A 27,797-nucleotide genomic window follows, 5' to 3' on the forward strand; every position below is an offset into this window, starting at 1 on the left:
AATGTATCTCATGGTTCCATAGCCTGCTCTGACAAAGGATTTCAATGTCAAAAGTGTGAGTGAGGTGAATCAATTTCACAACAGAGGATATAAAGATATCCGAATGCTATATTTATAGGTAGCGACTCCTCATAGTACCCGATACATGTGTTATACAGGGTTTTCTGTTAATTAAATCTCAACGCAATTTTGTGGCAATTTTATTTGTTCTTTGTTTTAGATACTCCCAAGTGTGTTGGGTAAGAAGTGATATGCCATGCTCAAGGGGTGCCTGGCTGGCTCAATTCATAGAACATGTGACTCCTGATCTTGGGGTTGTGAGTTTAAGCCCCATGTTGGGTATACATATTGTTTTAAAAAAATGAAGTCTTGGAAGGAAGGAAGGAAGGAAGGAAGGAAGGAAGGAAGGAAGGAAGGAAGGAAGGAAGGAAGGAAGGAAAAAGAAAAGAACCATGCTCAAAATTCCAGGAAATTAATTACCTAGGAGAATTCATGAAAGACTGCAGAAGTATGATGCTGCATTTTTTTTAAGTTTATCTACTTTGAGAAAGAGAGCAAGCAGAGGGAGCAGAGAGACAGGGGAGAGAGCGAATCCCAAGCAGGCTCTGCAGGTCAGCACAGAGCCCGATGTGGGGCTGGAACCCACAAACCATGAGATCATGACCTGAGCTGAAATCAAGAGTCAGACGCTTAACCGACTGAGCCACCCAGGTGCCCCTATGATGCTGCATTTTTATATCCATTTGCTATATATTTATTGACTTTGATGAGTGTTAGAACTTGCAAGCTGACACAGGGCATCAGGTATCAAAATCCTAAGGAATTTTGGCAGGGTAGGATAAATGGAGCCAGCAGGTAGGAGCTAAGCTAGGACTGGGATTTGGGCCCAGATGCAAGTATGGCCAGGACAGGACTGGGACAGTACACTGGAGTGACTCACCCATTTCTCAAATCTCAAGCCACACTGGAGCACAAGGAGACAGGGACAGCTTGAGGATTGAGGAGGCAAGGCAAATACAGCTAAGGACCAGGGTTCAAGGTAAAAAAAAAAAAAAAAAAAAAAAGTAATGAAGAAAGATTCAGGCATATCCACCTCCAGTACCAAGTGCTCATCTATACTGTCTAATAAAATTAGGAATATATGTAGACACAACATCAACAGACTAAACAGAGGCTCTTGACGTCAGTATTCTGTTTAATGGCATGGCCAAAACAAAAGACACATCTTGGATGCCAAAATTATTTATTTCGGCTTCCGATCTGGGTAAACAAGAAGCAGGTCAGTCACAATACGATCTAACACTCTAGATTCATAGATGGGCGATGACTGACTGGAAGCTGAATAACTCAATTATAATGATGATGGTTATGATTCTCAGAGCCGAGTGTTATGAGATCTGCAGCAAAAAGAGCTTTATGAAGTCCAATCATCCCACTTGAGAAGAGGATAATACTCGCCAGATAAAAAGATTAGAAGATTCGCATCAATAAGCCAAAGAAAAAAATAACTGAAGGAATCTTGGACTTGTTACAAACATATTTTCAATATCCTGATACTCCTTTATTCTTCTTTGACTTTGTAGTTGATCCAAATACTTTTCTATGCATTTTTATGTTGTTTCATTATAAGGTATGGTTTTGTAAGAATTAGGCTTGACCAAGATGATCTTTCCGTAATAGAATCTACTAATATTAACTAAGGAGGTAAGGGAATTGACCTAAATACCCAAGTTAGGAACCAAAGAGCCAGAATTTTGTACTGTCAGCACTCAGAGGATGTTGGGAAATCCAGAGCACATGACCACTAAGTGTCAAGTCAACAAAAAGTTGTGACTTACTGCAAGTTGAACTTAGTATTTTCTAAGGCAATTGTGTTCATGGAAATATGTGAACCACTAATATGCTAATATGAGTAGCACTAATATGCTAATATGTAAATTTAAATTTTCAAGTAGCCATATTAAAACAGGTAAAAAGAAACAGGTGAAATTAATTTGTATAGTATATTTTATTTATTTATTTATTTTTTTTTCCAACGTTTATTTATTTTTGGGACAGAGAGAGACAGAGCATGAACGGGGGAGGGGCAGAGAGAGAGGGAGACACAGAATCGGAAACAGGCTCCAGGCTCTGAGCCATCAGCCCAGAGCCCGACGCGGGGCTCGAACTCACGGACCGCGAGATCGTGACCTGGCTGAAGTCGGACGCTTAACCGACTGCGCCACCCAGACGCCCCTGTATAGTATATTTTAACGCAATAGAGCCAACGGTATTATCATTTCAACATATACTCAATATTTTAAAATTATTAATAGTATACATCCTCTTTTGTTACACTAAGTGTTGAAATTCGATGTATATTTTACACTAACAACACATTTCAATTCAGACTAGCTCCATTTCAAGTGCTCAACAGCCCCACGTGGCTAGTGGCTACTGCCCAGGGCAACAGATCCTAAGAGATCCTAAGATCCTAAGATCTCATATGGGTAGTGAAATTCAAATACACAAAAGCACTTACTGAATATATCATATGATGAATCAAATTCCCCAAAACATCAAACTGTTCTAACATATATGTATTACATTATTTATAGAACATTATAATCATCTGTAACTAAAGAAAAGTCACTGCTATATATTTTTTAAAAGAAAATAAAGTGGGGTTTTTTCATCTCCAATAAAATTTATTTATCAGTTAATTTTTGAGGTAAAATGCTTCAATCCAACAGAATTTGAAAACAAATGCTTTGGGATAACAGGGGTCATTTACAATTCTGAAAAAAAAAATCTCAGCAAAATTTGATGAGCTCAGGGTGAAAGAGAAGGAAGAGGGAAAGAGAAGGAAGGAGGGGACAGGAGGGCACTATGCCACTGACAGAGGACCCAGTTGGGTGGAGGTGGGAGGGCACTTTGTCTCCACTGCATTTTTACCAAGAACCAGTCCTGATATTGAATAAATTTATGCCTCTATACAGCTCCACTAAGCCAGTATGCAACTACTTATTCCTCTGGTTCTCTCTTTTCTACATTCATAAGACACACCTTGTAAGGGCGTGGCTTATCTATTCACTCTGACCAGCTTCATGACTGATACTGACCACCAGCACCTCCCCGACATAAAGGAATCAGCAGTGACCTACAAAGGGCCTTTCTGCCCTCAAAATACCTCCTTCAGTTCCCACTGTGATGCCTGAAATCTACAAAGAGCTTTCCCTTGGGTTAGGAGAGTGTTTCCCAAAGTTCAATCATTTGATTATGTCTGTCATATCATTATTTATTATATTTTCCTTAAATCTATATTTTTTATTTGTATATTAATATATAATATTATATATTATATTTCCTTTAAATTAACTTTTTTTTATAAAAATACATTCATTGAAGAAACTCTATCACTCCCAAAAAAGTAAAACCTATACAATTTGCCATAAATACTCTAAAGATAACTAAACGACTATTAACATTTTAAGTGGTCATACACGTAACAACTGAAATTCTTTTGCCTCTCACCGGTGGTAAAATTATCACTAATTAAGAACTACTGAGTTAAATATTTCCAAATACTTAAAAAGGCGACTGTGAGAACACAAATATCATAGAACAAGTGTGTAGCATTCACAAACAGCTACGAAAACTGCTTGAGGTGGGAAAAGGGTTTAGGTTAGCGTTCTCATCTTTATTGTGCATAAGAATCACCTGGGAAGCTTATTAAAAATATAGGTTTCTGGGTCCCACACCAGATTTCATAGATTTAGCAAAACTGGGTTGGGCCTAAATATCTGCATTTTCATCAAGCTCTTCAGGTGATTAGGATTTAGCTGGTCAGCAAATGATGCTTCAAGAAGCGTAGCACAGAGCACTATGACCCAGTAAGAGATGTGAAGCTATGTCATGGATTATAACGCCCTGGGATAGTAGCAGGACACCAGTACAGAAGAGATGCATGGAGAGAGAGGAGGATCTGAACATCAGCTCCATCAATTCCACTGTTTTGTGGAAGGTATCCTTCCAGAGGAACAGAGCTAAATGCAAACAGTCTACCTGCTTCAGCATAAACCCAACAACAAAACTGCTTCCATATATCAAAAGTACTTGTATGTATCAGTCCTACCCAGAATCTTTCTATGGATGTCTTGTTTTTTCTCCTCTTTCAGAAAAGATAAAGGTCATGTGTTTATTATGCTTAGAGTACTGGGAATCCATATAAAACTTCCAGTTGATCTTGAAAGTCTATATGAAAGATACGAGATTTTAGGTTGGTGTAAAAAAAAGAGGGGTAGAGATTATGTGATCGGACTCTTCCCAGCAAAGTAGGGTGAATCAAAATGGATTCTACAGGAAATTATGTCATTCCTAACAAGAGCTCTCCAGGTAAACGCCGCCGCAGCAAATGAACCAAGTGAGAAGCAGAAAAACACTCAGCAGAGGCCTGTCTGCAATTTGAGATGCTTTCTGGTTTCCCCCTTATCTCACACCAAATACTGTACAGCTTGCTGTGTGGGAAGCTTCTAAGACGGTCCCCAGTGATCCCTGCCTCCTGGTATTCATGCCCTCCTATAATCCCCTCCCCTGCTGTGTGGGCTGAACCTTAGTAGTTTGCTTCTAATTTGTAAAATATAGCAGTGGTGTTGGGATAGTATAATTGTGTTTCAGTTCTACAGCCATGACTTCCTTCTTGCTCACACTCTGTCTTGCTTGCCGTGTCCGATGAAACAAACTACCATGCTGTGGACGCCCTGTAAGGAGGCCCATATGGCAAGGGGCTGAGGACAGTATATTAGTTCTGTGGCTGCTGTAACAGCTTACCACAGACTTGGTGGCTTCAAACAACAGAAATGTGTTCTCTCAGTTCTGGAGGCCAGAAGTCTGGGATATGATCAAGGGCTCAGCGAGGCTGTGCTTCCTCTGGAGACTCTAGAGGATAATCTGTTCCCGCCTCTTCCAACTTCTGGTGGCCACCAGCATCCCTTGATTTGTGCCTCTATCATTCCAGTCACCGGCTCTGTGGTCACACTACCTCTTCCTCTTCTGTGTCTAATCTCCCTCTGTGTCTCTCTAATACTTCCGATGGCAGTTAGGGCCCACCCAGATAGTCCAGGATAATCTCCTCATCTCAGAAGCCTTAATCTCATCATGTAAAGCTTTACCATATGGTAAATCTTATGCTATGTGTATTTTACCACAATTAAAAATTGTTTTTTAATTTTTAAGGTAATGTTCCCAGATTCCAGAGATTAGGACCTCATAACATTGGGGGCCACCACTCAGCCCACTATAGGTTGTCCCTAGCCAACAACCAGGAGGGAACTGAGGCCCAGATCAACAGCAAGCAAGGAACTCTGTCCTGGTAACAAACACATGAGCGAGCTCAGAAGCCAGTCCTTCTCCAATTCAGCCTTGAGATGACTACCCAGCTGAAGCCCTGAGTAGAGCCTGTGAGAGACCCTGAGCCAAACAACATGGCCATGCATAGATTCCTGACTTAACTGTGAGATAAATACTTTTGTAAGCAACTGTGTTCAGGAGTTATTTGCTACCCGGCAGTAGATAACCAACAGTTGCTTTGTCATGGCTCATAAAATGGCAATTTATTACATTGTATTCACATCTATTTAAGATGACAAGCCAAAACTATTTTATTAATGGAGGCAAACTGATATTGTGACAAGAGCAAAAGCCATAGATTTAGAAAAAGCCCACTCACTGCATGACCTTGAACTTCCCTGGGACTTTGTTTCCACTTGAGGTAGGTGGTGATAACAATATTTTCCTAATGGTGTTGCTGATAATGTTTAATGACATATGTAAAGCATCTATTTCAGGATCTGGCACATAGTAAGGGCTCAACAAGTAGTAGCTTATACTACTTCTATATGCCTTAAGAAAATATTTTTTTTCAAAATAAAAATAAATATATTTTAGACTTCTCATCCTAGATTCTTTAATGAAATTATAGTTTCTCCAAGGCCAGTTATTTAGTGTTACTTGAAAAAAGAAAAAAAGAATCTAACATTTCCTGTGATGGACTCACCCAATTCCATGGGCCATGGGCCAGCTATACTATGGGCACCCTTTTTATGGCCAATCCTTTTTGAAACATCAAAAGAAGTTAATATAAAGGACACCTGAGTAGCTTAGTTGGTTAGGTGTCCAACTCTCATCTCATGGTTCATGAGATCAAGCCCTGCATCTGGCTCTGCCTCACAGCACGGAGCCTGCTTGGGATTCTCTCTCTCCCTCTCTCTCTGCCTCTCCCCCACTCATTTTCCCTCTCTCTCTCAAAATAAATAAACAGTTTTTAAAAAGTAGTTAATATAAAATATGGAATCAAGAAATGAGGGAATAAAGAAATCAAGATGAAATTCTTTTGCTGGAGTCAGTGAACATTTATTGACAGAAAGAGGGAGAGAGATGATGTAAGCACTCAAGAGTAAATAAAAGACCTTGAAACCAAGGATGAGTCTGGGAAACCAGTTCAGGGATGGATGGCCATTCAATTCAGGCAGCTGAGGCAGAATGAAGAGGCTGTAATATCTCTTGGAGAGCCAGGGAGACAGTTTTAGAAGCATTTTGTTGGGCAAGAGGCTGAAGGTTAATGGCAAGGACACTAAAAGATGTGAAAGCTGGAGAATTAAGAGAACATTCTCTGTCTTTCATGGAAGGTTTGATCTGGAGTCTCATCCCTGAACCTGATAAACACTTAACCTCTGGTCTTTCCTCATCCCTGAAATCGGGGATCATCCTGGATGGTCTCCCAGGTCCCTTCTAGCTGACACTCATGGCTTCTGCCCAGGTGAAAACGGATTATTCTGCCACATGTGTGCTGGACAATACTCAGCTTTCAGGTGAACAATGAAATATGCTGGTCAGAGTCAGCTGCTGTTTTGCTTCTCTATCTGCTCTCTCTCTCGTGTCAGTATGTTATTCCTCTTTAGGAAGAGAACCAGTGCTTAATACACAAGAGAAAAGCATCTGAAAGATGGCTTTCCAAGGGGGTTCTGCATAGTCTGGTAAGACAATTTATCTTCTCCCTGTGCTGACAGAAATAGTCACTGGGGCAGCTGACGTTGAGTACTGAGATGAAGGAACTGATGTGCTTTGGATGGGGGTATTAAGTCACTTGCAGTCATACATACACATACATTTTCTGGAATTTTTGAAGAATTAGGTTTCCTTTTAAAGAAGAAAAGAAAAAAACAAAACAAAAAGAACAAGCCAAATTGTTTTTTCCTTTTCCAAGGTATTTTATAGTTACTGGCTTTTTATTGCGCCAGAGATTACTATGAATGGGAAAAGGCGGTGCTGAGAATTTCTTTATTATTTCTAAGTGTTCAGGCCTCCCCTTCTTCCATAAGCCTGGTGGGGATCTCTGAGGCACTGATGCCTCTGGTATGTGTACAGGTATATGTGTAGAGGCACTGATGCTTCCTTTCCTTTTGGCCTTGACCTCTGACTCCTTGCACCTTCCTCCCAGCCACCCAGCCAGCGGGCAGCCAAGCACAGCCCACTCCTCCAGAAGCCCTTGCAAGTGCCAGCCAGTTACCTGGCAACAGAGACAATCATGCTAACAGGAGACAAAACAGCAGTGAAGACCAGAGAGAGGAGCTTCCTCCACAATCTAAAAGATGGAAGAGGCAGGGAAGCAAATGACCCTTTTTATCAATAGCCTTTCATCCCTGCCCACATTGTTCTCCTGAATCTCTAACCCCCAATTTCCATCACTGCCTGGTAAGAATGGCCTCCAATTGGAGAATTCAATCACAGCCACAGAATTCATATGAAATAGTGTACTTGGGGGGACTCAGTAATCACCAACCCCTAACCCCGGGGTAATGTTCAGGAGTTAATCAACCTAAATTTCCATCTGTGCACATGTTGTGTTCCATCCGATCCAAGGATGTATTCTGACCATCCTTTCATAACAGCATCCTAACTGTCCTTTCATAACAGCATCCTAAACTCTATGTCCTGAGAAGCACCGACAAGTGATTACCTCACTTCTTGCCTTCCTAGCCATCATTCTACAGTGAGTGGTACCAGAGAGGGAGGCAAACGCAGACTAGCTACTAATAGCTGACATTTACTGAATGCTTCCTCCATTCTAGGCACTTCCCTGAGCACCACACAGGCACATTTAACTTTCAAAACAGCCCTATGAAATCAAAAGTATTATCATCTCCATTTTACAGATGAAGAAACTGGGACTTAGGAACGAATGGTCAAAGAGTGTGCATCTACGAAGAACAGGGTCAACACTGGAACTCACTTCAGGATTTCAGCTTATGTTCTCAACCACTTTGTTACGTAGATAAAAGGTGAGAAATGGTAGGTTTGCCAAGAGGGAGTCTGGCTAGTATGGCAGAGATGAAAATTACCAAACTGTAAGAGTCAGTGGATAAAAATGAATTATGCTAAAGTCACCTAACAGAATATGCTAAGGAAACTTTACTTCCTCAGGTAAGGTGGGACTGTGTAATAATAAGAGTCTGACCAATGCCTTTTAGCAGAGTCCTGTGAAACTGCATATACACCCACAGGCTGTAAATGTCAAAGAAGACTCCTGAAGACCCTGTCACCCTCATCATCCTTTGATTTGAAGAGAAAAGTAATATGGCCCATTTGAGTCAATGCAAACAGAATGGGATGTGGAGTTAGATGTCTGGAATGTAAGTTCTGGCTTGGTTGTCCACTCACTTTGAGATCTCAAAGAAGTCAGGTCCATAAATATTTACTACTCCTATGTTTTACACCAAGTGCTGATTTAGGAGAGGAGGATATAAGAATTACCAGACATAGGCCAAGTTCTGAAGTGAGAACATGGGCTCATGGAGCAGGGAGAATCATGGACAATTTCTTACATTTTTCTTTTTTAAAAAATTTTTGGATTTTTAAAGTTTTTAAATTCTAGTTAACATACAGTGTAATATTATTTCAGGTGTACAATTTAGTGATTCAACACTTGCATACAACAGCCATTGTTCATCACAAGTCCCACATTTTTCTTATCTATAGACTGAGATGGCTAGTCGCAACTTCTGTGGTAAGCATCAAACAAGATGGCGACTGTGAAAAGCACTTATGCATGGCATAATACATCATGCAAAGTTAACAGTGATTTTTAGTGCTAAGATGCAGTGGGTATAAAATTCACAGATATTACCATGATTATTACCTACATAATCTGACTCCTGCCAACCTCTCTAACTTTCTTTCCCACTACCTCCCTGTCCCTCTTCTTGGTGGTACAGTCCATGATACTCCTGCCTTAGTCTCTGCACTGCCTGAGATATACTTATCTCACTTATCTGGATGGCTTATATTTTCATTTCATTCAGATCTCTGCTCAAAGTGATATTCCCCAGGATGGCCTCCTAATTCACCCTGTCTGAAATAGAGAACACGTGTGTACTCACACACAGATATACACGCAGTGCACACATTAGAACACAGGCACACAACACGCACATGTGTACACAGATATGTTATACACTCAGATACATACACACATATACACATACACATAAGTATACAAACACAAATCACTCTCTATTTCCTTATCCTGCTTTTTTTTTTTTTTTAATCCGTAGTACTATTTCTTCCTAAAATTATGTTTTTACATGTTTGCTTACATGTTTATTGTCTGACTCCCCCACCGGAATGCAAGTTCCATGAGGGCGGGGACTCAGTGTCGTTCAATATTCTATTTCTTTTTTTTCTTAAAGGTTTATTTATTTTGAGAGAGAGAACAAGCAGGGGAGGGGCAGAGAGAGAGAATCCCAAGCAGTCTGTGCTGTCAGTGTGGAGCTCCACGCAGGGCTCAATCTTGTGACCTCAAGATCATGAGTTGAGCCGATATCAAGAGTCAGACGCTTGACCAACTGAGCCACCCAGGTGCCCCAAGATTCTATTTCTAGTGCCCAGAGCACTAGCTCATAGTCCAGCTCCATAATCATTCAGCAATAGTTCCCATACCATACAATTCCCCTATTTAAACCATAAAATTCAATGTTTTTTAATATATTCACAGAGTTGTACAATCGCCACAATCAATATCAGAACATTTTCACTGCCTCTGAAAGAAACCCGATACCCATTAGCAGCCACTCTCCATTCCCCTCTAAAGTCCCCACCACACTCCACCCCAGGCCTACTAACCTACTTTGTGTTTCTATAGATGTGCCCATTCTGGACATTTCATATAAATACAATCATATAATATGTGATCTTTCAAACATTAAATATTGAGGAATGAATGGGGAAAAAAAAGTTAAATCCAATTTCTTGCCACACCCTGTAGATATTAACAGCCCCTCAGAAAGTTTCCCTCTTACTGAGCAGTCTATTATCCAATCGAGAAAATGAAGAATTCATCTGGCAAAAATATGGCAAAAATATCATTTATGGTGCATTTCTATTTGTTTTTAATTGTGATGTTTGACAGGAGTTTATCAGAAACTTCCCCTTGCATTATCAACAGAAAGGAGGAAGGGCTGACAACAAACAAATACTTGACATGAAATTCTGAGGGGTCTATTTATTTCCTTAAGAGACCAACTGTTTTCAAACACTCCGAATTACAAACGATTTAATTCTAATCTAAGCAGAGACCAGCAAGCCTGGTGCTCTGATATGCTGATTACAAATCATTCTCTATTCATTAAAGCAGAATCTTGATCAGGCAACTTGGGTAGACATAACTCCATGCACCCATGGACTTGGAAGTTATAAAATGGCCTTTTAATATTTATAAGCATTTCATAATTGGCTTCATCAACCAAACTGTCTTTCCCCTTCAATTATTTTAAATCAGTGAGGTTTTAGTGCATAAATATGCTCTTCCCCAACATACATTGTTAAGCCATTTCTCATATTTGATTCACATATGAGCAAATGACATCAGCATCTAAGTCAAACCATGAGTGAAGTTCTTAGAACTGGAATGGAACTTAAGGTCATCGGGTATAACCTCTCGCCCGATGCTGGAATCCATGCCATCACTTCCCTAGCTTGAATGTGTCCCAGGGATCTGGAGCACATCATTGCTCAGAGCATCCCCCACTCCCACCCCCACGCCACCCCTGCATCATTGCAAACAGCCTCAACTGTTGTTCCTTATAGTAAATTCCCCCAAGTATCCTAATTTAAAGATTTCTCCCACATATACATGACTGTCCCCCTGCATCTACCTTCTTTTAGTCCAAGTTCTACCCCCATGGTAAGAGGGGTGCAGCCTATTTCTTTCTACCCAGGGCAAGTGAGTCCCTCAAATATCTGAAGACAGCTTGCCTCCCTGGGGATTCTTCCCTGAACTAAACATCCCCTAGCCCATCTTACAAATTGGTTTTAGACCCTCTCGCTGCTGCACTCCCACACCACTGTCCCCCACCCGCCAGGTTTCTGATCACACACCACTGAAACAATTCATTGTTGTCCCTCAGTACAAATCAACAATGTGGGTATTTAATCATAAAGCTGCCCAATGGACAAGGGGCCACACATGTCTCCTGTTGTTTGCTAATATAACCTGTTAAGTGCAAACACAATGATATGAATTGTTGAGACTGTATCAATGAAATAATCCATATTTACAGACTTCTGTGGGCGTTTCACATTCACGTGTGGGCCAAAGACTGCTTTGAAAAGCTAAAGTGAGCAGATTCCCTTTAAGCAAAGGACGATATCCATTCAGGAGCTCTGACCTGCACATCCTATCTTCAGACACATGTAATTTCAGCTGCAGTTATCGTGAATTGAACCAGGAGAGCCAGAACTATTTCAGCAACCATAAGAAACAAAAGCAATAATACCAAGCTACTTATTTCCTTTTAATTTGGAGCTTTCCCAAGCAGAAAGAAGTAAATGTCAGTGTGCTTCCCATTGAAAGATACCATACAATGAACGCTGTGTGGTTTCACAAGACCCTTCCAGTGGCTCATCAGCGCTCTAAGGGGAAGAACTGCCAGCCTATTTTTGAAAGGGCCACAGAGACACTACCTCAGTGAGAATAGTGCATCTCCTGTCACAACAGTCTGGGCTGGACCACCTAATCGGACATTCTTGAGGGATTACCTTTCATCCTGGGCAACTGTAGGATGTGCATCAATCACACCTGCTCAGGGATGGCCAATGATCCCAAGCCTTGACATGGAACATCCACAGGTGGTTCCTCTCGGGAACAGCCCTTCCTGGCGTAGGCAGCCTGTAGCTTCTGGGGATGCTCAGGCAGGCGAGACAGTGGCAGCTCTGTCTCCTTCATTAGAATTTCCTCCCATTGTGCACCTCCAGGAGGGGAACTGACTGTGCGGTGGTGACTCCAGAATGATGCTAAAGTTGGAACTGGGCATAATCCAAGTTGGCTGCCGCTGAATCATGAGGAGATTGTATGCTGCCACTTGATCTTCCATCAAGCTCCAGTGACTCAGTTGTTTAAATCTTGTGGCAAGACACCTGGAAGCTATTTATCTTTTTTACTAAGGATTCATTCACAGAGTAAAAATGTAATATAATGTTCATTTACCATCACTCCATTACCCTGAGAACCAGATTGCTGCTAATTCAATGTGGAGCTGATTCAGTCATCACATCGCTGAGGCAACATTCTCCTGCCATAGCTATTTATGTCCTAGGACCATCTGAAATCCTTTCTGAAATGTTCAAGTCCCAAGAGAGGCTGCCTGAGCTGATGAGAACGGCACTGAATGTGGGTCCAAGGGGAGCACGTGTGAAGGTCAGCCAACCACCCTGGAGTCATGCCGGCCCCCAACTCCAGGGACACCTCCCCCTTATCCTCAAACTTGTGTCAGGACAAACTTCCTCAGATTCAGAGAGTCACAGCCCACCTCCGCTCTGGAGCAGTCCCCTGCTCACTGAAGGCAGGAAGAAGGTGGAGAAACGTGTTGGTAGCTGAACATTTGATAAGATTTGCTTCAGACTCACCAGTGGTCTGGCATGAGAACTTGGTCATCCTGCCCGGCTTCTCTGTGCCTCAAATTTCCCCATCCAGAAATGAGGATATTTACCTCCCATTGAAGGAAGGCAAATAAATGATGGGATGAGGGTAATTACACACTAATGAGTGGTTGGACACCCAATATGAAGCCAGGAGAGGGGCAATATTTGAGCCTATTTATGCAGTGAGGAAATCCTTGGGTTTCTTTCCCCATCCTCTCAGAGGGCCTGAGGTCTCGGCTAAAAGAGTGATCATCAGGAAGAAAACAAGCCAAATGCTGTCCTTGCTTCCTCCCTCCTTTCCAGGCACCCAGGTAAGAGCAGTTGATAACATGCTCATGGAGGACCTTAAATTCCTGAGAGACCGGTGCTATATGACTAGAAAGTGTTCTTATACCACAAAACACCGGAGAATGGCTTCCCCGGAAGTCATCACGCACCAGAGGACAGATGGAATAATTTATTTTCCTTTCTTCTGATCTCTGGCTAACAGCTTGTCAGTCATTTAAGGAGGATTTAATCCACTAGTGGACTGTCCCCAATTGAGGACAGCAGGGCTAAAGTTAGTACTGACCTGAACACGACAACCACAAGGGGGAAGAGACCACAGTTTCTCTCTACTGCTGCAAACTAGTCACCAGCCAGTTTGCACACCTGTTGCTTCCCCAGAGTTCGGGGGGACAAAGTGTTCCACCACAGTCTCTCTCCTTTGGAATGCCTTTAAGCCACAGCAGACTGAAAAAACCCCTCTGGCCCTTCTCTCATCCCTGATTTTCACTGCTTTTCTTCAAGGGGCCTATTCCTCACTGGTACAGGGCCTCGCTCTCAGCTGCTAATCATTACTCCAGTTATATTGTAGTCCCTCTAAAGACCCTCCTGTAACCACAACCGATTTTAAAGCTCTGAGGAAGAGTCTTCCTAGGGGCTAAGGAAGAAATTGTGAGACTAGGAGGCCCATTCTTTTCCCTTTAAATTCCTCCATAAAAGTAGCTTTCAATTCCAGCCTTCATATTGGTCCTTTTCTGAAGGTCCAGAGAGAAAGGACCAAAGAAGAAGCAGACACACACAGCATGAAGATTAACAGGTAGAACTGGAGGTGTTTCACTTAGAAAAGGAGTAGCTTGGGGCGCCTGGGTGGCGCAGTCGGTTAAACGTCCGACTTCAGCCAGGTCACGATCTCGCGGTCCGTGAGTTCGAGCCCCGCGTCGGGCTCTGGGCTGATGGCTCAGAGCCTGGAGCCTGTTTCTGATTCTGTGTCTCCCTCTCTCTCTGCCCCTCCCCCGTTCATTCTCTGTCTCTCTCTGTCCCAAAAATAAATAAACATTGAAAAAAAAAAAATTAAAAAAAAAAAAAAAAGAAAAGAAAAGGAGTAGCTCAAGGAGATGCATAGGTGTTTTCAAATATGTGAATGTATGTTATTGTAGTTTGGCTTTTATAATAATAAACTACAGGGGCGCCTGGGTGGCTCAGTCGGTTAAGCGTCTGACTTTGGCTCAGGTCATGATCTTGCAGTTCGTGAGTTTGAGCCCCGCGTCAGGCACTGTGCTGACAGCTCAGAGCCTGGAGCCTGTTTCAGATTCTGTGTCTCCCTCTCTTTCTCTCTGCCCAACCCCCACTTGCACTCTGTCTCTTTCAAAAATAAAATAAACATTTTAAAAAATTATAATAATAAACTACAAAAACCCATTCAAGCTAGCTCAAGTAAAATGGGATAGTTAGAGGACTTATAAGGAGACTCCCAGGGAAACCCAAAAGATGGAGCCATAATAGGCCTGGGCCTCCTGGAGAAATGGGTGGGAGTGGATTTGAACTTAAGGTGGTCTAAACACGACAGTAGCAGAAGCTCAAGTGCTTTTTTTAGAAAAGTCACCTTTCACATGACTCATCTACAGGCCACCCATCTGCTTCTCCCTCCAACAACTAGCAAATTCTTTTCAAGTTTCTTCATTTAAATACCATTGAGTGAGAATCCCAGTGGCTTGGCTTCCTTTTTTTTTTTTTTTTTTAAGAACTTCATGTTTTTAGAGCAGTTGTAGGTTCACAGCAAAATTGAGAGAAAGGTACAGAAATCTTCCATATACTCTTGCCCTCACATGTACACAGGCTCTGACATTATCAACATCTCTCACCACAGTGGTACATTTGCTACAATGATGAACTTGCACTGACACATCATAATCACCCTAACTCCACAGTTTATGTTAGGGTTCACTCTTGGTATTGTACATTCTGTGGGTTGGACGAATGTATAACGACATGTATCCTTCAGTGTAGTATCATATGGGCTAATTTCACTGCCTAAAGAAATTAATCCACTATTCATCTCTTGTGCTCTGCCTATTCATCTCTTCTCCCTTGCCTCCAACCCCTGGCAACCACTGATTTTTTTTTTACCGTCTCCATAGTTTTGCCTTTTCCAGAATATTGTATCATACGGTATGTGACCTTTTCAAATTGACTTATTTCACTTACAAATATGCTTTTAAGGTTCCTCTTCATCTTTTCATGGCTTGATAGTTCATTTCTTTTTAGCACCAAATAATATTCCATTGTCCGGATGTACCACAGTTTATTTATTCATTCACCTACTGAAGGAAATCTTGGTTGCTTCCAAGTTTTGGTAATTATGAATAAAGCTGCTATTAGTATCCATGCACAGGTTTTTGTGTGGACATGAGTTTTCAACTCCTTTGGATAAATACCAAGAAGCAAGATTACTGGATCACATGGTAAGAATATACTTAAAGTTGTAAGAAACCACCATACTGTCTTCCAATGTAGCTGTGCCATTTTGCATTCCCACCAGCAATGAATGAGAGTTCCTGTTGCTTCACATCCTCATCAGCATCTGGTATTGCCAATGTTTCCGATTTTGGCCATTCTAACAGGTGTAGAGTGGTACTTCCTTGCTGTTTTAATTTGCATGTCCACGATGTCATATGATGTGGAGCATCTTTTCATATGCTTATTTTCTTTTTTTAAATAGTTTTTAATGTTTTTATTTATTTTTGAGAGAGAGAGAGCAGGGGAGGGGCAGAGAGAGGGAGACACAGAATCCAAAGCTGGCTCCAGGCTCTGAGCTGTCAGCACAGAGCCCGACAGGGGGCTCAAACTCATGAACTGCTAGATCATGACCTGACCCAAAGTTGGACACTTAACTGACTGAGCCACCCAGACATCCCTCATATGCTTATTTTCTATCTGTATATATCTTCTTTGATGGGGTGTCCATTAATGTCTTTAGCCCATTTTTCAATCAAGCTGTCTTCTTGTTATTGAATTTTAGAATTCTTTGCATATTTTGGAAACAGTCCTTTATCAAATGTGTCTTTTGCAAATATTTTCTCCCAGTCTGTGTCTTGTCTTCTCATTAGCTCATTATGGTATTCCCAGAGCAGAAGTTTTTAATTTTAATGAAGTCCAGCTTACCAACTACTTTTTAGCAGATCACCCAAATAATAAGTTGCAGTCTACCTATGGATGGCCTAGCATGGATCAGGGATCCACCTCTCTTTCAGTCAGCCTTAGCAAGAGGGTAGAGTTAAATGGTATATTAAAAAAAAAAAAAAAAAATGTTCCTGCCATGGCAATCTGGTCTGGGGGCAAGGCAGCAGCAACTTCTCAAAAGAAGCACATAAGGATGAGCAAACTAGCATGGAGGTAAAGGGCATTCATCCTGGAATTACACTATCTGGTTTGATTTTGTGCACACTGGATAAATTCATCTTCTCTGTGCCTCAATTTGTTTAACTGTGAAATGGGAAAATAAGATTGTTAAAAAAGTTAATCAAGCAATCCACATAAAGCACTTAAAATAGTTCCCAGCATAAAGTGGTGCTCAATAAATATCTGCTGTTGTTAGTCTCTCCAGTACAGTGCCTCTCCAACTTTAATGTGAATATGAATACTTGAGGAGCTTTTAAATGCAGATTCTGATTGAGTAGATACAGAATGAAACTGGAGATTCTACATGTCTAGTCAGCCTCCAGGTGATGTCAAGGCATTTGGTATATGGCTCACACTTTGAATAGCCAGGCTCTAGTCCATAGGACATGGAGCAGAGGGATTAGACTATCACTAGGGAAAAGAACTACTATAAAAGTCTTTAAATTAAAAAAAAAAAAAAGCGGGGTGCCCAGGTGGCTCAGTCGGTTGAACGTCCGAGCTCAGGTCATGATCTCACAGTTCATGGGTTTGAGCCCCGCGTCGGGCTCTGTGCTGACAGCTCAGAACCTGGAGCCTGCTTCAGATTCTGTGTGTGTGTGTGTGTGTGTGTGTGTGTGTGTGTCTGCCCCTCCTCCACTCCTTGGGCTCTGTCTCTCTCTTTCAAAAATAAATAAGTGTTAAAAAAATAAATTAAAAAAAAAGCAACTTCAACTCAAAGTAAGAAAGAAGTTTCTATAAAATGAAATCATCCTTAAATAGAATATATGAGCTGCTTTGTAAGATAGTCAGTATCCCCTTCTGGAAGCAGGGCCAATGTCTCCTTTAGGTACAGGAGGCAAGCGCCTAGGGCCCATGATTCTTTTAAGGACCAAAAAATGCTTTAATTTCTTTCAAAATCATAAGAAAAATGAATATATAATCATGAATCCAGCCTGGATTATAGTTGGTTGTACCAAGGGAGTCATAAAATACAATTTTAAGTATTTTTTATGGAACAAGAGGCCTACAAAAGCAAATGTACCTCAGACCTATGAAATTCATAATGTGGCCCTGGCAGGGTGTTTTCCCAGGGATTTGAGCTTGAGATAAAGGATGGAGATGAAGGAACTCTAAGGTTCCTTCCAACTTTGAAAGTCAATGCTTCTTTAAGTTCTATGACTTTGCTCTAGGTCAGCTACCTCAAACCTCACATCTGCAAAAGCTCACTTCCTGCTTGTTCCACATTCTTACACATAGACTAACATTGCTTACCCATTGTAATGAATTAGCACTTTACAAGCCACCCCTGAAATTTATAATCTACCTCTGCCTTCTCCTAGTTTGCTTCCAAAATAAAAGTATGATTTTTATTCTTACAGAAGACATCTGATTCCAGAAGCATTTTGCAGATATTTCCTCATATAAACTGCTTTATCGAAGAAGGTGAAGTTTTGCTTTGTTTCCACTTTTTAAAAAAAATTTTTGTGTTTATTTATTTTTCAGACAGAGAGACACACAGAGCATGAGCGGGGGGAGGGTCAGAGAGAGAAGAATCCAAAGAAGGCTCCAGGCTCCAAGCTTTCAGCACAGAGCCGGACACGGGACTCAAACTCAGGAACCATGAGATCATGACCTGAGCCAAAGTTGGACGCTTAACTGACTGAGCCACCCAGGCACCCTGCTTCGTTTCCACTTTTGAAGTGAAAAATGAAGCCAATAAAAGATGAGAGGTATGCTTTGAAACTCAGAGAAAGAGAAAAAAAATGCCTAAGATGATGCCTTATTATTATTATTATTATTATTATTATTATAGTTATGGGTGTGAAGCATATTAAGCACTCAGAAATCACTTAGGAAATGACTCTCAACCATTGGTACAAATTAGAATTACCTATGTAGCTTGGACCCCATGGCAAACCTCCCTAAGACCCAGAGAGCAAAGCCCCAGCTCTGTATTTTGAAAAATCTCCCTAAGTGAGTTACCATTGTAAGGGTTTTTTTTTTTTTTAATTTTTTTTTAACGTTTTATTTATTTTTGAGACAGGGAGAGACAGAGCATGAACAGGGGAGGGTCAGAGAGAGGGAGACACAGAATCCGAAACAGGCTCCAGGCTCCGAGCTGTCAGCACAGAGCCTGACGCGGGGCTCGAACCCACGAACTGTGAGATCATGACCTAAGCTGAAACCATGAGTTGGACACTTAACCAACTGAGCACCCATTTTCTTTCTCAGATTCCAGATATGAATGAAATCATATGGTATTTGTCTTTCTCTGTCTGACTTATTTCACTTAGCATAGTACCCTCTAGGTCCATCCATGTTGTCACAAATAGCAAGATCTTTTTTATGGCTGAGTAGCATTCTGGTGTGTGTGTGTGTGTGTGTGTACGTACATATGTACCTCATCTTCTTTATCCATTCATCTATTGATGGACACTTGGATTGCTTACACATCTTGGCTATTATAAATAATGTTGAAATAAACACAGGGGTGCCTATGTCTTTTCAAATTAGTGGGTTTTTTTTTTTTTTTTCATTTTCTTTGGGTAAATACCAAGTAGTAGAATTAGTGGATCACATGGTAATTCTATTTCTAACTTTTTGAGGAACCTCCCTACTGTTTTCTACAGTGGCTGCACCAATTTACACTCCCACCAAAAGTGTGAAAGGGTTCTTTATTTTCCACATCCTCGCCAGCAATGGTTATTTCCTGTCTTTTTGATACTAGCCATACTGACAGATGTAAGGTGATTATCTCATTGTGGTTTTGATTTGCATTTTCCTGATGAATAGTGATGTTGGACATATTTTCATGTATCTGTTGGCCATCAGCATGTCTTCTTTGGAAAAATGTCTATTCAGGTTCTCTACCCATATTTTTTTCAATTTTAGTTTCACTATAGTTAACATGCAGTGTTATGTTAGATTCACATGTGCAATATAGTAATTCAGCTATTCTATACATTACTCAGTGCTCATTGTGTTAAGTGTTCTCTTAATCCCCTTCACCTATTTCACCCATCCCCCCATCCACCACCCTTCTGGTAACCACCAATTTGTTCTCTATAGTTAACAGTTTGGTTTTTTGGTTTGTCTCTTTTTGTCTTTGTTCATTAGTTTTGATTCTTAAATTACACATATGAGTGAAAGCATACGGTATTTGTCTTTTTCTTATCGACTTATTTCACTTAGCATTATATTCTCTAAATCCATCCATGTTGTTGCAAATGGCAAGATTTCATTCTTTTTTATGTCTGAGTAACATTCCATTATACACACACATTTTCTTTATCCATCCATCTATCAGTGCACACTTGGGTTGTTCCACATCTTGGCTATTGTAAATAATGCTCTAGAGGGGTGTTTTGTTTTGTTTTGTTTTTCCTCTGGGTAAATACCCAGTAGTAGACTTACTGGATCATATGGCAGTTCTATTTTTTTTTTTTTTTTTTTTTGAGGAACCTCTATACTGTGTTCCACAGTGTCTACACCAGTTTGCATTCCTACCAATAGTGCATAAAGGCTCCTTTTCCTCCATATCCTAACACTTGTTGTTTCTTGTGTTTTTTACTTTAGCCATTCTGAAAGGTATAAAGTGATATCTCATTTTAGTTTTGATTTGCATTTCCCTGATGATGAGTGACACTGAGCATCTTTTCAAGTCTCTGTTGGACATCTGTATGTCTTTTTTTGAGAAAAGTCATGTTCATGTCTTCTGCCCATTTTTAATAGGATTACTTGGGTTTTTTGGTATTGAGTTGTATAAATTCTTTCTATATTTTAGAGACTAAGTCTTCATTGGATATGTCATTTGCAAAATATCTGCTCCTATTCAGTAGATTGTCTTTTAGTTTTAATATTTCCTTTGCTATGCAGAAGTTTTTTATTTTGATGTAGTTCTAATAGTTTATTTGCTTTTGTTTCCCTTGTCTCAGGAGACATATCTAAAAAAACGTTTCTAAAGCTGATGTCAGAGAAATTACTTGTCTTCTCTTCTGCGGGTTTTATGGTTTCAGGTCTCACAATTAAATCTTTAATCCATTTTAAGTTTATTTTTTGTATGGTGTAAGAAAGTGGTCCAGTTTTCCCAGCACCATTTATTGAAGAGACTATCTTTCTCCCCATTGTATATTGTTGCCTCCTTTGTCGTAGATTAACTGACTATATAAGAGTGAGTTTACTTCTGGGTTGTCTATTCTGATCTATTGATCTATGGGTCTATTTTTTTATTAGTTCCATAGTGTTTTGATTACTATAGCCTTTTATCTTGAAATCTGAGATTGTGATACCTCCAGTTTTAGTCTTTTTCAAGATTGCTTTGGTTATTGGGGTCTTATGTGGTTCCACACAAATTTTAGGATTGTTTGTTCTAGTTCTGTGAAAAATACTATTGGTATTTTGATAGGGATTGCGTTACACTATAGATTGCTTTGGGCAGTATGGACATTTTAACAGTATTAACTCTTCCAATCCATGAGCATAGTACATATTTCCATTTGTTTGTGTTGTCTTCAATTTCTTTCATCAAAGTTTTACAGTTTTCAGAGTAAAGGTCTTTCACCTCCTTGGTAAGTTTATTCCTAGGTATTTCACTATTTGTGGTATAATTGTAAATGAAAATGTTTTCTTAATTTCTCTTTCTGCTACTTTGTTATTAGTGTATAGGAGTTCAACAAATTTCCATGTCATGGTGGTTTTAATGTCATATTACAGTTGATATAATGTTGTAAAATATTATTTACAATCATCCCTCCTTGGACATTACAGGAGTTACCACACCCACTTCAAGATCTGGTTATTTAATGCATTAATAAAAGACACACAAAAATAAAACAAATATACTCTGTGCCAGGATGAGTGCCTAACTTAACTCACAGAATCTTTCTCCCGGAACGTTCTATCCTGAGCCCTGAGACACAAAACAGGTGGCATTCCATTCCTACACTACCCAAATGATGATTTGCATTTAGTCTTCTGTCAACTCTTCCATGTCTCTTAAAAGTGAAGGGTAAAGAACAGAGGAGCAAAAGAAGAGGAACCGGGAAGGTTTTTGTTTTTGTTTTTTTTTAAGGACAATAGCAGTAAATACAGGCAAAAGGCAGTGAACAAGGATCTACAGAGTTAGTAATAAGAAGAATCAAAAGTAACCCATAAATCCTAAGAGCTGATAACCTAAACAATGCTCAATATTGTAATTCTCCTCACCCTCCTCCAATCCTGTTCTATCTCATTGTGTACTATTCCCTTCTCTGCTCACACACTTTTGTCAAGTTGAATAAAGTCACTGGACAACAGAGGAAGAATACACCATAATACAGAGTTCCCCAAATGCCAGGCCCCAGAAGGGGACTGTTCTGGGAAGAGCTTTTACAAGGCCCCAGTGAACTGTGAAAATTAATGACGAGGTACTGAGTATGCTACAAACTAATATATCCAATTTCAAAGACTGTTTTTTATTCTGAGATTATAGCTTTTTAATATTTTTTATATTGAAATGCTGTTTTATCAAATAGTACTAATATTAGATTTGTTTTGTATTTTAAGATTCTTGGGGCGCCTGGGTGGCGCAGTCGGTTAAGCGTCCGACTTCAGCCAGGTCACGATCTCGCGGTTCGTGAGTTCGAGCCCCGCGTCGGGCTCTGGGCTGATGGCTCAGAGCCTGGAGCCTGTTTCCGATTCTGTGTCTCCCTCTCTGCCCCTCCCCCGTTCACGCTCTGTCTCTCTCTCTGTCCCAAAAATAAATAAACGTTGAAAAAAAAAAAAAAAAAAAGATTCTTACTTGGCATTATAAAGTTTTATAAGCCCTGTGTCTATTTCGCAATTTTTAAAATGATTTTTATTGCTCTGTGAAATCTACAAGGCTGGGAAGTTATCTTATCTTTTTATTTTATTCCTTTTGCCTCTCTTTTTATTTACTCCTTTTGTTTTATTTACTCCTCTCTTTTTAGAGATGAATTCCAAACAAGGCAATGTGACTTCCACTCCAGAATGTAGGTTTAGAAGCACAAGCTTCAGAGCCTGGTTTTGAGACCTGGGTTTGACCCCTGGTCTGCCTCTCTCCACTTGTGTTACCTTGGGCAAGGAACCTGATCTCCTCAAGCCTGTTTCCTCATCCGTAAAGTAAGAATAATTTTTACATCATGAGATAGTTAAAGGATAAAATGAGATAATGAATGTAAAAGTACTTTGCATATTACCAAATAAAGTCATTATTATTACTATCATTACCATCATTTTACTAACTCAATATCCCATGGTTAAATGGCAGAACTTGGCTTCCATATTGGGCTGACCCCCTGACCTTCAAACTATCACTTAGTGAATCTATGTTGGATTGTGTTTTCAATTTAGCTCAAGAAACATTAACCACTTATTTAATATTCCTGCCAAAATTGCATAATCTGACTCTAATCATGAGGGAACATCAGACAAACCCAATTTTAGGGACATTCTAAAAAATAACTGCCGTAAATTCATCAAATTTATCAGTCATGAAAATCAAAGAAAGGCCACAAAATCATTCCAGATGTATGATTCTGAATTGGATCCTGGACCAGAAAAAAAATCATTGCTATAAAAAAACCATTATGGGAACAATTAGCAAAATTTAAGACCTGTAATTACATAATAGTATGTCATTGTTAAATATCCTGAGTGAACATTCTTCTTAGAAAATATATACTGAAGTATTTAGGGACAAAGGGGCATGATTTCAGAAACTTGCTGTCAAATAGTTCAGAAAAACACACACACACACACACACACATATATATATATATATAAAATCATAAGTAACATATGTGTGGTGTGGTGTAATTTCTAATTAATTCCCTACTCGGGACTCTCTTCTATGAAAAATCTATGGTTTCTTATTGTCCTTAATTAAATGAGGGCTAGCACAGAAACTGGTAATTTTTTTACATTCTCCTTGTCAGACACCAGTAAAAACACAATGCGCATTATATGTGTTGTAAATGAATTACACAACTTACAATTATCCTTATTAAGTTTATCCCTATTAAAGTTTATGTTTATATATGGAAAGAAGGGGAAAACCAGAGAGAAAGAAAAAAGGAGAGAAAAAGAGAGATGGACAATAATAAAACAAATTTGGCAAATGGTAAGTGCACCCATTCAATGTAAGGCACTGTGATAATAATGTTATGATTTGTTATGCTACAATGATATGTTATGATAATAACACCAGATATGATGCAGGACTTTACAGTTTACAACATACTTTCATATGACTTCCCATTTGATTTGATTCTCATTGAATTCTAAGTGAAGTACAATGAAACCACGTCTTCTGGGGGTGGAGGGGGAAGAGGGAGTCTAAAATTTCAACTAGGAAGGCAAAAACTCATAAACAGTTTTAAAATATTATCCCCCTAGAACAGTCTTCAAGTTTACCATTTATCTTGTAAACACAAATGGTTTGGTCTTGTATCTGGGACCAGACTGTCACAATGAACAATTCTCCAATCACTCTGCTCACTTATTCAGAGTATACAGACTGAGCACAGCAAGATTCTCCAACTATGAGAGGTACACCAAGGAAACAGAGAGACTGCGTCTCCTATCACACATTCATGCCAGATCTGAGGTTCCCTCCTTGAATAGAGCGTTCAACACAATTGCTCAGCATATTTAAATCTCCCTTTCTCCCTCAATGAACTGATTTGGTTATGCTGAGTGCATATTGTTGAACTGGAGACAGTTAGACATGCCTATAATAGGACTCAGGTAGGGCAGTGTGCAGGATTTGATTAATTGTGGCTCAGAATCTGTTCTCACCTATATCCAAGGGCTTTCCAATGTGACAGAGGCTGGAACTACACCTTCCAGATTCTAGTTAGGGGACTGCAGCCATCTTCCTGCTACCTTTTCTGTTTTCTGCGGACAGAGAAGATGTCAGCGTTGTCCATCTCCATTCCCCACCTTGTGGATACTGAAAGCTGCTTGGGCAACGGAGATCACCAGATTCCACATTCCACCGTCTAGATAATTTGCAGAAGCAGCAGCAGTAGCTGCTTCTTAATGCTGTCTTTCTGATCTCTAGATGTATGCCACTGTGTTGTGAAAGTCAATGGTTATAGCCTCTGGCTGCCTTTCCTAACAGGGGCCAGAGGTTCTCATTTCTCTTGTGGCTCAGTTCTGCAATGTCCTAGGAGTCTTTGTGAAGGTTCCGCCTAGCACACACTCCTCCTATCTCTTACCAATAATTTTGGAAGTACCCAGTCTCCTACATTAATTCCCTTTCTGTTTAAAATACCTAGGGTAGTTTTACTTCCAGAACTGAACACTAACTGATGTTTCCCTGTCTCCCAGATGTGAGAGGTTACAGTGGTCGGGTGCTTGAATGAAGTTCTCATACAATCAAGTACAGTAGCTAGGATTTAGTGCATCTGGTCCATAAACACAACACTGAGTTTGGACCCCTAGACTCTTTCTCTCTTAGATGACATGCTCCTAAAACAGAGATTGCAACTCTGCACAAACTATGTAAGGGTGCCTAGCATTGACCAGGCTCAGAAAATAGTAAGTATTCTAATTATTATTCTACAGTTTTTCTTCAGGAAGTTAAAGCAAACTTCCCTTTGTTATCCGTTCATTTTTCACTTCCTAAGGCAAGAGAAGGAGTGGAGGGGCACCTAGTTGGCTCCGTTGTTTGAGTGTCTGCTCTTGGTTTCAGCTCAGGTCATGATCTCAGGGATAAAGCCCTGCTTCGGGCTCTGCACTCAGCATGGAGCCTACTTGAGATTCTCTCTCTGCCCCTCTCCCCCATTTGTGCTCTCTCTCTCTCTCTAAAAATAAAATAAATCTTTAAAAAAATAAAAAGAGGAGAGTGCTCCAGACAGAAATGAATACAGGTGATGTTAACTCTCCAGATTCAATGGTGATGAGTAGGGACAGAAAACACTCAGCAGGAAATTTCATCAGGAGCAGAGGCTCAAAACCAAAGTATCCATAAACAAATACAGTCTCTATCTTACCTCTGAAAAGATAAAAGCAGAAAAGATAGGTGGATAATGGAAAGAGTTAACATTTAACTAACATAAAAAGCTCTTACTCAATTTTCACGGCAAACTTAAGAGGCAAATACATTATTATCACCATTTCCTGGGCGAGGGGACTGAGGCTCAGGTGAAATAATCACTCAAGGTCACACAGCTATTAAACATCCTAACTCAGGTGGTGGCACATGTAACCTAGCCCAGGCTCCCGTAATGCCAAAGTCTAGTCCTTCAACCACTGGCAAAATAATGCAGCCTCTCCACAAGGTGAATGATTGCCAATATTTTTTCCACTCCCCAAAATAGTGTTTTCTAAGCTGAAATAGACAACCATTGATTAAACCCAGCAGCCCTCATTAATCAGTTTCTTGAGTGAAAATAAAACAGTAGGTTCCAGCATTTTTATTCTTAGCTCTCTTACTGGAGGAAGGAGAGGAAAAAGGAAGGAAATTAGAATCAAGACCCAAGATGACTGAATCAAATTCATCCTTCTGCCTCCCGAGCCAGCAGCCCCTGGATTCCCTCCTATGTGTCCCTCCCCCCAGTTCTACACCAGAACGTCTGTGCCTCACCCCTGAATCCATGCAAGATTTCCATTCCCTATAACCACTTCTTCCTCCATAGTGAACAAAAATTTTGTTTCTCTAATATTAATAGCGAGTTTCGCACAACAGCGACTGGCTAAAATTCTCAGGTTAGAATGAGAATGGATCTGCCATGAGAGCCCTCTTACCGCCTCGCTTCCCCCTTCTGTCCAGGTAGTTCCTGCGGCTCTTGATTACAGTGCCAAGGTTCAGACACTCCTCCCGCCATCGCACAAATGGCCAGTGATCCATTCATAACTGTCACCCAAGCCTTCACCGCTCACTGTTGCAAAAAGAATTTTTGAATCTCTGGGATTTGTAACCGTCCCCATTTTTCTTTTTTGCTGACAAATTCTGGAGAGCAGTAGGGATAGCAGTTAAGACATCCATCATCTTGTGGGGTTTACAAGCAGCTGGCGTGGCATACTCAGCCAATATGACTGCAAGCTGACTTTAATCACGGTCTGTTGATCTCAGCTTCCAGGAATATTGCCTTGATACATCATTCCATTCCTTCTCTAAATGCTCAGAGGAAGGCGTTCTGAGTCTCACCATCTAAGCCCCAGGGAGGAGGGTGGAGGGAATGCATAGAACTGTTTCTGCATTTGCAAAGGTAACTGGAAAACAGCTGGATTTTAAAAGTCCATAGACCTTGAAAGAAGACCATTAAAGCTAAAATCTGAGGACATGAAGGTATTTGCAAATGTTAGCAAAGTCGGTGCCAAACAAATGTTCCATCTTGCTGAATTTCACTGATTTCTTCCAATAAGTTTCACTGAGTATTTCCACATTTTCCAAGTTGACCCTTGGATTACCAATAAGGCCAGTTGCTTTTATATAATTAATGGCAATCTGAATTTGAGTCTTCCCCAAAATTTCACTTTCTGCAAAAATAAAACTCAGCTGATTTAAACATCATTCCAGGTTCATTACAACTTTTGATTATATGAGGGGATGGCTGAGAAATGGTAAGCTGCTGTCCCCTGCATCTGACAGGATAAGACAACCCCTGATATTTGCATCTGGCAAGTGCTATGACCAGTGGCCTCCAAATATTTTGCACATGCACCTCAATAAAAAATGTGAAGCATGCTGCCTGTGTTAAGCAGAAATAACAAAGAGACCGAGATGTGTGTGATGGCTCAAATACACAAGTTTATTTCTTGGTCCTATAACAGCCTAAGGTGCACGTTCTTGGTAAATGAGTGGTTCCCCTCCCAGTAATGTTTCAGGGATGCAAGTTCCTCCCATCTCAGACCTCTATCATCCCCAGGACTGGGGCATTTTCTGCATCTAAGCCAGCAGAAGAGGTAAGAGTACAAAGCAGGCTTGCTTCTCAAAAGCTTTGGTCCAGAACTAACAGGTGTCACTTCTACTCACCTCCCATTGGGGAGAACTGGTAACTGCTACTTACAGAGGGTCTGAGAAAGTTGCCTCTGACTGGGCAGCAACTACCACTACTCACAGCTACAAGTGTATAATCTGCAACCAAGGACAGATTTTGGTGAACAATCAACTATCTGCCATGACTCTTAGTTTATTCTCTCTTTTATTTAATCATTCTTGTTTATTCACAAGTCATATACAAATGTATATACAT

The 27,797-nt window shown here is 40.4% G+C and overlaps 1 protein-coding gene across 3 annotated transcripts in view; it reads right to left on the reverse strand.

Annotated features, from left to right (window-relative positions):
• Positions 1 to 27,797, reverse strand: part of RGS8 (regulator of G protein signaling 8) — a 135,129-nt gene that overhangs the window by 83,086 nt on the left and 24,246 nt on the right. Inside the window, exon 1 of one of the 3 annotated variants that reach the window (XM_086693861.1) lies at positions 26,347 to 26,535. The exons of the other annotated variants lie outside the window; for them this stretch is intronic. The gene's annotated coding sequence lies outside the window, so the exon portion shown is untranslated. Of the gene's footprint in view, positions 1 to 26,346; positions 26,536 to 27,797 lie in introns of those variants that run through there. 3 annotated transcript variants of the gene reach the window in all.

The sequence above is a fragment of the Puma concolor genome, chromosome E4 (assembly GCF_028749965.1).
Source record: "Puma concolor isolate L17-30 chromosome E4, mPumCon1.1.hap2, whole genome shotgun sequence".
Classification (NCBI taxonomy): Eukaryota; Metazoa; Chordata; class Mammalia; order Carnivora; family Felidae; genus Puma; species Puma concolor.